At 39.5% G+C, this 10,141-nt stretch overlaps 1 long non-coding RNA gene across 1 annotated transcript; it reads left to right on the top strand.

Moving 5' to 3' along the window:
- The first annotated feature begins 625 nt into the window (after positions 1-625).
- LOC113687988 (uncharacterized) lies at positions 626-1,085 on the top strand. Its single transcript, XR_003447825.2, has 3 exons — positions 626-723; positions 826-898; positions 1,005-1,085. It is a non-coding gene; the product is annotated as an uncharacterized lncRNA (long non-coding RNA).
- Positions 1,086-10,141: the final 9,056 nt, after the last annotated feature.

A 10,141-nucleotide genomic window follows, 5' to 3' on the forward strand; every position in this document is an offset into this window, starting at 1 on the left:
CCTGTTGCAGTTGTGAGTTTGAAATTTGGACTGCATCCTACAGTTGTGTTAAAGTTTTTCATCATCATATCTGAATTGGTATTACGATCCAACGCTCCATTATTAATGTCTTCTATGCACCTTTCACTCGGCTATGTTATTGGTTGCAGGAAGGAATTTTAAAAATGGGAAAATTCGACAAGCTCTCTGATGCCAGCTTATCTGCTAAGCTTCTAAAGCTCTTCAAGGTTCACAATAACAATACAGGGGTTGATCCTGCATATTGTGATTGGGTATGCAATTATCAGTTTTAATCCAAAACTTCTTATGTGACTGTCCAACATTCAAAACATGTGTGAACTATTATATGTAGAATGACCTGTCTGACCTTTTTCATACCTCATTTGGCGCAGATACTTGTGCCAGTATGCATAGAGGGGTCTTGGTTTGTCTACAGCTTTGGTGTCTCAGAGAAAGAAGTGCACGTGCTAGACCCTGATAGCACTCAAGCAAAGAGCAAAGACATTAGTGTACTGAATCGACTGGTATGTTGGACAAACTGCTAAATGCATTACACGGCATGACAGTGACACATTAGTGGATTGTAATCAGTTTTACATAATCTTTGGTGATATAGAAACGTGCACTGGGTTTGGTCGTGGCGGCAAAGTTTGGCAAGGAAATTGACTTCTCCAGTTTCGGATTTTCTGTTGCCGATGTCCCTCATCACTCACCCAACAAAGTGTAAATTGTTTGACTTCTCCCGTCATTATTGTTAGAGCGTGTACTAAGTTTTTTGTCCAACATATATACCATAACTGACTAATGAGAAGACAACGTGAACAGGTGTGACAGTGGTGTTTTCGTTATGACATTCCTAGAGCATTGGAGCGGAAGGTTGGCTGTTCGGCTTACAGAGGTATTACAATTGATATACCTTTTCTCCCAACAATCCATCTAAAATTGATTTAATGCTTGTTACCTCGGCACTCAACTATACTAATTCCTACCTGTTGTGCTGATAGGAAAATGTTGGCAAGTATCGAGTGCTGTACACAGCTCGATTGTGTAACTCAGCGGAGAACTCAAAGTTTCCGGACAGATTCGCAAACCTGCAAGTACGTAAACGGGCGCAGTTGAATGTTGGTAATGCCTGATTTATAAGTATTGATGACTGGGAGAGAAGGAAATTCACAAAATTGCATTTGACGTGCTTTTGTATATTATTACATGTGTATTACAGCTTTTGGATTGCTGTAACTAATTTTATTTTGGAGTCTACTGAGAAGGACCTTTCTTTTGAGACAGTAGTTTTGTTTTTTTGGAGACATTAGCATCAATACTGATTAGCAATTTGTATCGTGGTGCTGTTTATTTATCATTTGTGGCCATAAATTATGAATTTAATTCAGGTTTTCTGTTGACACTAGAATAATGTCAGTAATAACATTAACGGAGCATTAATTGGTTCAAATGTGTCGTGACTCTATGGTTCACATGGATTGTGAATTGACATGGTTTAGGGTTTAGACTAGCTTTCGTAGTTCAAAGACTGATACATAGAGCACATATAAAGGTACATATTGTGCATTTCCAGAGCACAACGACCAGACCGTATGTGACTAAGACAAATACATAAAATTTGTAAATTGGGATTTTACAATCAAGCCCACACAAAATATAAAATTTATCCCTCTTATTTTCAACACCTACCCTTTTAATTGTAAGAGTATTTACTATCTGGGATTTGCTTCTAAAAAAAATTGTAATATTCTTCATGAACGAATAATATTACTTATTGTTGAAGCAGGACCAAATCTACATCGTTTCAACAACCCGAGACATCGTTGGTGCTTAGCCGAACAAATTAACCATCCATAAGTTTAGTGTAGTAACTACCATTACTACATGGGTGTATCACTTCTTTGAAGAAGGTGCAAAGGCAAGTGAACAACTTGTACATCAAATATTAAGACCCAGGGTATCAACACGAATAGTTAAAAATTTATATAATTTTTATCAACACTGAAGTGTGTGACATGATAATCAACAGGTGCGCAATGAAGTGCAAACATGGGTATACACACCAAATACTTTAAATTTGACAAGTTGTACGCTGAAATAATAAAGGGATTGACCCTCATCCAAAGGGACAAGGGGCACAAACGGTTGCAGGTGCAACCGTTTGTGCGGGTTGTATTCATTTTTCACGGCGCGTACCTTTCATTAAACACGATGTAACTTACTTTGCACACGACGTAATTTTACAACACTTTTTTGTGGGTCCCACACATGACGTGAAAATCGAGTTACATGGTATAATCTGAGCCGCACAAATTTTTGAGGCCACATCGTGGCCGTGAACCTTCAGGAACGGTTGTCACTGACAACCGTTCCTGCCCCATTTCCCATCCAAAGGGAGAAGAGGCAGGGACGGTTACCCTCTGTGACAGTTAATGGCCAAGATTTGGCTAACAAAATTTGTTAGGGTCAGAAATTAACGTGTATGGGAACCCAAAAAAATTAGTTCTATTGTTACTCGCTGTTGTTCTAGTGTTACATCATGTACAATTGATGTTACACTGTATGCAACATGTACACAAAATTATCTAAAATTATGTTGCTTGCTTATATCGTTTCTTGCCACATATTAACTCAACTATCCTGTGTGTTTGTCCGTGTTAACTCCCATCGACACCCAACTACTACTTCATCAAAAGGTTGAAACACTTTCGTTTGTATGCCCTAAAAGGAGTTTTAGAGCATTCAGATGTCTTCATCTACCACTATTAGTGGCGGATCTACTGAGTTAAGGTACCAATATCGGCACTGTCACTGCGGGAAAAGGGCTATGCTGAAGATCGTGGAGTCACAGAAACCAACGAAGGGGTTGTTGTACTTCGTCTGTGAAGGAAAAGCTTGTTCTTTTTTCGCTTGGTGTCATCCAATAGGGAGGAATCATGATCAAGTTCAGACAAATAATTGTCCTCCCTCACCTAATCGACAAGCAATAAGCAGAGAAAGCTCCATCGATAGTCCCGGAACAGTGAGAAATGAATCAAACTCTTTCCCGTATCATGTGGACAGAATCGAACAAGATATTCGACAAATGAAAACCTTCATGGCGATATCGGTAACGGTAGGCCTTCTGTTGCTACTAATAGCAATTTCTCGCTAAAACAACTAGAACTTTATGACACGTATGATGCGGACTGCGACTGTAGTTTGTCATAGATAGATCATCTATAGTTTGCCCTTCCCATTTTGGCATTTCATCAGGAAGAACTTTCAAACAGTAGATGGAGTCTTATGGTTGAATGAAGCTAGTGGAGTCACCAATCTAATTAATTTTTTGTGAAGATTCGTGATTACTCGTACATCTGAGCATCCTTGTGTTGTTCAAGTATTATGTGTTAATGACTCCAATATCATTAAATGTATTAATTGTATAATGATTTACGCAGGGTTAACTCAGTTGTAGAATAATACAATTCGTGCGTTCTTACTTACTGCTTTGGTCGTTCTGAGTTACAACATCCATAAAATTAAAGGTCGATTTTTACAATCTAAAATAGAGCAAAAGGAGTAGAAGGAGATGCTCACAGAGGTTCCAAAATGCGGTCCTAAAATGACCAAGAGCATTCAGTTTTACGCATCTGACTTTGGGCCAAGAAACTGACCTTGACTGTGAGGTTTTGTGCAAAATGTGTTGAGTGTCACTGACTGTATTCACACTGGTAGCAAAAATGTTGGGGTACTGGTCATTTCAAGATAAAAGTTGCAAGTTTTGTATTATTGTCTGCTGCTGATTAGCAATCCGATGTAACACTTATCAAGAGTATCGGTACTAAAAATATAGTCCCCGAGTTTTGTTTGAAAATGTTAAGCTAAGGTTGTTCCTATATTGTTACGATTCGTACGTTCCTGATTACAGTTCCGTTTCACAATATTGCAACATTCAGACACTCAAAGTCCATTTTGGAAATGTCTACTACAGCAACTTTCAAAAGAAAGTACGAATTGCAGACAGAATTTGTAAATGGGGATGATAAACTGACCAAGTCTAAACAGGATGTGAAATCAGTAGCTGTAATATCACTAGTTGTAATAACAATAGCTGTAACATGTTGTAATAAACACCTAACGGGTTGTATTTTGCTCAGCTTCACCGTTATGACTATTTGTTGTAATAAAAAATTTGGCGTTAAACATGGGTAAGTAATTGTCCCCGAGTACTATCATATTCATCGGCGAAACAATTACCTAAATGTGATCGTGTGATACTATTTGGGACACCATAATGCGTTTTAATCGTAATATATACCTTTACTGGTGTCTGTATTTGTGTTTATTGAGCTAAACGATATTGTAAGGCCAACTGAATAGACGAGATTGTATGTAAATTGAGCTGGTCACAAACAGTGCATTCTTACTTATAAAGTTAGTTCATAGTTCCAGCCCAATGAAAATGTTGGGACACCCAACAACCCAACGCTGGTAAGGCACTACTGGCACACAACAAGAAAAAGGCTTTGTAAAGTATCAGTGAAACTTATCGTCAATAATGTGTAACTCTGTATGGACGTGACTTCCAATATTGGAGTACAGGTCTTTAGATGCTAAAAGCTGCGAAAACATGTGCTACTCTTGTAACTGATTACCAACAACACGTAACACATGTATTTACTCTCGGTACTACAAATCTGACGCTTTGTACGTAACGAAAATATCGGAAATGGTTTAGGCACTGCATGTGGGTCTACAGTCTCTTATCTCGTGATGTACTAGTTCGTCTCATACGCGTTCTGGAAGACCTCGGTATTGAAATGAGATGTTCGAGAATGTTCGAGCACTTCAAAAAAAATGTTTGCGGTTCGAAACGACCATCGTAACTATACACAAAATAGACACTTAGTGAAGTGTCTAAGAAATTTGATGTGTCAGAGAAGAGGAATTAGCGACGTGCCAAGAGCAGTAGCACAAACCCGAGACGAGGTTATGGTATTCTCGAAGATCAATGATTTGTATTCATCACTAGTTGTTTTAAATTGTAACTTAAAACTGACTGTTCTGTAACGGAATCTGGGCTGATAGTGAAAGGTCTTGCTCACTGAGAGGACCTCTTGATTCACGCCACCCTTAATTTTTGAGTGTAGGTCATGTAATCATAAAAGCTGTATAATTTGTTTTGTTGTCGCATCAGATTTATCACTCTTACCTAGCATGCATGTGCCTCTACAGTTTGGGCTGCCAAGTCACATGAGATGTTTTAAATTTCAGATCTCGCGCAGATATTTGAGCACCTTGTGCGGCTCCTGCGTCCTATAAAAGGGCGTGCTTGCAGTAGTATATACCCCGACGCCAACAATTTTACTGAACCACCTTCCATTAGAGTTCAAACACTCTTCATTCTAAATAACTTCACAACTAGTTCATTGTACTGAAGGGTAGCAATGAACCCGTGCCTCAAATTTATTTGTACTATTCTTCAACCCTCTTCTAACTTCAATTGCAGTGTCATCAAACGATACAAAGTTATCCCTAGGTACGAAGTTCTTCGGTAAAAATGAAGACAGTGGGTTGCATGATGTTCAAGAAGATCTCGCTAATTTAATGAGATGTTCTAGAAGGTCTCGCTACATCAATTGTGGTAGGCGTTCGAATCGGCCATCTCTATATTCTCATTAGACACTCATTAAAGTGTCTAAGAAATTTAATATGTCGGGGCAAGGCGCTCATGACAGTGCCGAGCGCAATTGCACAAACAAGAGAAGAGGAAAGGTTCATCGGATACTATACAGTTGTAGTATCACTAGTTATAACATCGGGCAGTTTGTAGTTGTAGTATCTTTGCTAATTTTAACTACAAAATTCAAAATACTTTCGACTCCAAATTCATTAGTTGTAATGAATTGTAACCCATATATAACTTGTTGTAACTGAATATGTATAGTTAGTAATGACAATTTATTGCATTTGCAATATTAGTTACCCCACTTTCAAATGAATTATCCCACCGTGGTGTCGTGCGGACAAGACGGACGTGACTCTTCTGCGGAAATGTATGGAGCAAATGCGGTCCCGATAAGAACCTAGTCGAGCCGCCAATTGTAAGTTCATTTTCGCACTGAAGGAGTAATAGCTTGACAAGTGCCTGTACTTCTATCTGTAATACTCATCAATAGCACAATTGTAAACAACTTCTGTAAGATTTAACATACAGGAACACGACAGGTCGTGATAGGTTGCAATTTTATCATTTATTTTATAATTAATTTCTCCTATTACCTGACTTGATGTGGATTAATTGCGGGATTCTACTCACTTTTAGTATTTTGCATTTATTTCAGGGAATAGAACGAAAATATAATAACAGGTGCTAATTTGACAAAAAAAGAGTCCAAGGCACAGAGCTTATCCCGGGGGCATTATTGGCAAAGGAAGACTTTTGCCCATTTTGGTAATTTCAAAAGAAGAGAGCAGGGCAGAGGCCTCTATTTTACTGGAGGCTGGAGCGCCGCACAAAGGGAGCTGTTTTCTTCTTCCCCTTGAGGGGAAGCGGCGGCAGAGTGGCAGTAGACATTAGATAGGAAATATGGGAATTGCAGAGGAAGAGCACTGACTCTCCTCCTTAGTCTTTTCGTCTTGTAGCTAGCTTCACTTTTTGACTTTTGCTTTTCATCCTTAGTAGTTTTCTTCTCGTTTGACTAGACAATTAGAAAGAATTGGATCAATTGCTGTATCTCGCTTTTCTCATCGATTGAAGCGACTTGAACTCTCCCAATATCAGTGATAATGGCCGCAGCTCTGGCTTCAATTTCTTGCGGGTTTAGCTCATCAATTATGAACTAATTTTCCAACTCTAGTCAAGGAGCAACGAAGGCTCTGGTTCGCCTAAAAATTGTGAGATCGTTTTAATTTAATCTTTTTCTTTTATTTATTGGTATCCGCATATTTCTTGGTTGCTATGTTTATGGTTATTTAATTAATTGATTGTCTTGGATCCAGATAATTAGTTGATTGGATAATCTATTGTCAATTAGGGCATTAAATCCGTAATTGTTTAATTGCTCTAAAATAGTGGCAACTGGCATAATTAGATTTGTGTCAGGGGAATACGTGGGCTAATCTAAAATAACCCTGGTAGTGCGTTATTTGGTTAGAATAGGGCTCCTCTAATACGTAAGGCAATTGGGGAATTAAATTCTACGGGCGTACCTAGGATTATTTCTCAATTAGAGCAGTGATTAACGGGCGTACCTTGATCACCGACACAGTAAGGAGGGGTTGACCGCCATCGCTTGTTTGGCAGTTATAACCTATTTATTAGTAGATAATTGGAATTGCCTTTGCTTATCGATGATCAATTAGGTGAACCATTGCTGAAGTTATTCCTTGGCTAGATCCTTAATTATCATTCATTTGATTTTAGTAATTTGTTATTTAATTTTTAGTAGTTTCTTAGATTTTATTTGGATTTCTTTTATTGTCACCTTCTGCATAAAAACACCCCCTTGTCACTGTGAATTTGAAAAGAAACAATTACTCCCAATCCCTGTGGATTCGACCCTGCTCACCACTATCTACAGAAATTACTTTTAGTTTGAGCAGGTATTTATTATTGCACAGGCTGACAACCTGTCAATTTTTGGCGCCGTTGCCGGGGACTGGTGCCAGATTAATTTGTTTCTTTTTGAGTTTATCTTGTTTTCATTTTTTTAATTTATTTTTCTCTTATTTTTTTTTTTATTATTTTTTATGGCTGCTAACATTCCATATTTTGATGATAGACTGGACTTTGTTCCTGAATGGGGTTGAGACTCATGTTTTTCCTAATGATCAATGGGCTGTTGCAAATTGTGGGACTTATTTTGACTCAGGTTATTCAACTGACACATGCCCCGTATTTCAAGATAATCTAAGTTCTCCACTTGATACTTTTGGAGATTTTCCACCCCAATATCAAACGCAGTATGACCCTTATTCAAACGGGTATGATCAAGAATGGTGGGATAATTCCAATTTTGATTATGCAACCGGGCCAATGGATTTTCAACAGCAAGAGTCTCGGCAATCATCCTCCGTGTCAGGTATGTCTCTTGATGAAATGATAGGTTTACTAATTGCTAATTCAAATCGATTTCATCAGGAGACACAAGCGAGCCTAAATCGATTTCATCAGAAGACACAAGCGAGCCTTCGCGACCTGGCGGATCAAATGCGTCAATTGACATCCAGGATAGATCGATTGGCTTCTCAAATGGAAGAATTGCCCGCACAAACCAATATCGATCTAGAAGAAAATGAGAGTGCAATTTGCTTAACTAGTGATGAGGAGATGCAAGTGTGTCAAAATGAGAAATCTACAGATGCAGTTGAAAAAGAAGCCGAAAAGGAAGAAATGGAACCCCAACCGCAACCCATTCAAGTGAATGAATCCAGTGAACAATCTCCAAATGCGGTGACATCTTCTCCACTCCTTCATCAATATTCTCCTGACTCCTACTCTTCAATTCCTGTTAACGAAATTGATTTTATTATACCAGAAAATTTGAAATTTCATGACAGGAATAAGTTAAGAGTGGCAATGGAAAAATATCTTGAACCGAAGAATGCGTGTGATGGAGTGAGTGGAGAATGCAGATCATTGTTGCCTTGTTTAGCGCCATTCACTAGTCCATGGAAGCCCGTAACTCGTATGCTCAAGGATTATTCTATTTATGAGGGTTATCAGGACTATATAGAGGATGAAGCAGTAAGACGAGCCACAAGATTTTATCCTCCATGAGCAAAACATGATAATGTCTAGCCAAAGACATTAAAGAAAGGCGCTCCTTGGGAGGCAATCCAATTGTTTTTTTTAATTGTTTGTTCATTTTCGTGTGGTAGTTTAGATGTATTCTCCTTGAATTCGACTGATTTTGGATTTCAATTTTCGTTTTTGCTGATTTATAGGTGCCCTTCAGTCATGACGCGCCCGCATGGTGACAGCAGGAAGCTCACGATCAGAAACTTCTGAAACTTCTGGGAGCTCTCTTGCCCTCATGACGTGCCCGCGTGGTAATGTGCAGGAAGCTCACGATCAGAAACTTCTGAAACTTTTGGGAGCTCTCTTGCCCTCATGACGTGCCCGCGTCAAGTCACCTGGAGAGTTCCAGATTCCGTGCCTTCATGGCGCGCCCACGTCACGTTCGCGGGAGAGATAAATATTTAAAAAATTCAAGAACGGTTGTTGATTGTTGGTTATCTCTGCTTTTGAATCTCGAAAATAAAATTTGCTAATGAAATTTTTTTTTTTTTTTAAAAAAAAAAATTAAAAAATTAAAAAAAAATTTTTAAATTTTTGTTTCACCGTAGCTTAGATTTTCAAAGTATAAAAAAAAAAAAAAACAATTTCTCTTTCTTTTCTTTTCTTTCTTTCCTTTCTTTTTCTTTCTTTTTCTTTCTTTCTTCTTCTTTCTTTTTCTTTTCTTTCTTTCTTCTCCTCTGTTTTGCTCTGTCCGCCGCCCGTGCCCACCGCCATCTCCAACTCCACCGCGCGCCACCCTCTTCCTCGACCAGACCGCGCGCCGCCGTTCCTCCTTGGCAACCAGCCCCACCACCAGGCCCACGCCGCACCTGCTGGCCGACCCATCAACTCCTAAGCTCGCGAACCTCCTCAGCTCAGCTCGCCGCCAGATCTCCTCTTCCTCCCGCGCGGCAGCATCACGCACTACCACCAGCTCGTCGCTTCCCTTGCTCGCTCCACCGCTCCTGCTGTCCACCACCTCGCGCGCGGGCAACTCCAATCGACTACACGCCGCCATCGCGGGCAACCTCACCTCGCGGCCACCATCAGCTCGTGCCACTCTACCCTCAACTCAACCCAAGCTCTTCACCGCCGCTGCTCCGCTGCTCGCTCCATTCCCACCTGTCCAAATTGACAGGTGGAGGTATTGTAATTTCCTTTTCGATTAGTGTTTTTCTGATTCATCACTTACTAAATTTTGCACATTTTTCGTGGGTTTGGTGATGGCTGAAGGCAGGACATGATTTGGGCATTTTCTGGGGTTCATTTTGGGCTGAATTGAGTTTAATTGCTGCTTGATTGTTGGCCATTTGATTAAATTTTCCCTGTGACTCACCAGTGGTACTGGTTGATTAATTTTCCAGTTTAAGTTCT

This window comes from Coffea arabica, chromosome 5e (assembly GCF_036785885.1).
Source record: "Coffea arabica cultivar ET-39 chromosome 5e, Coffea Arabica ET-39 HiFi, whole genome shotgun sequence".
Taxonomy (NCBI): domain Eukaryota; kingdom Viridiplantae; phylum Streptophyta; class Magnoliopsida; order Gentianales; family Rubiaceae; genus Coffea; species Coffea arabica.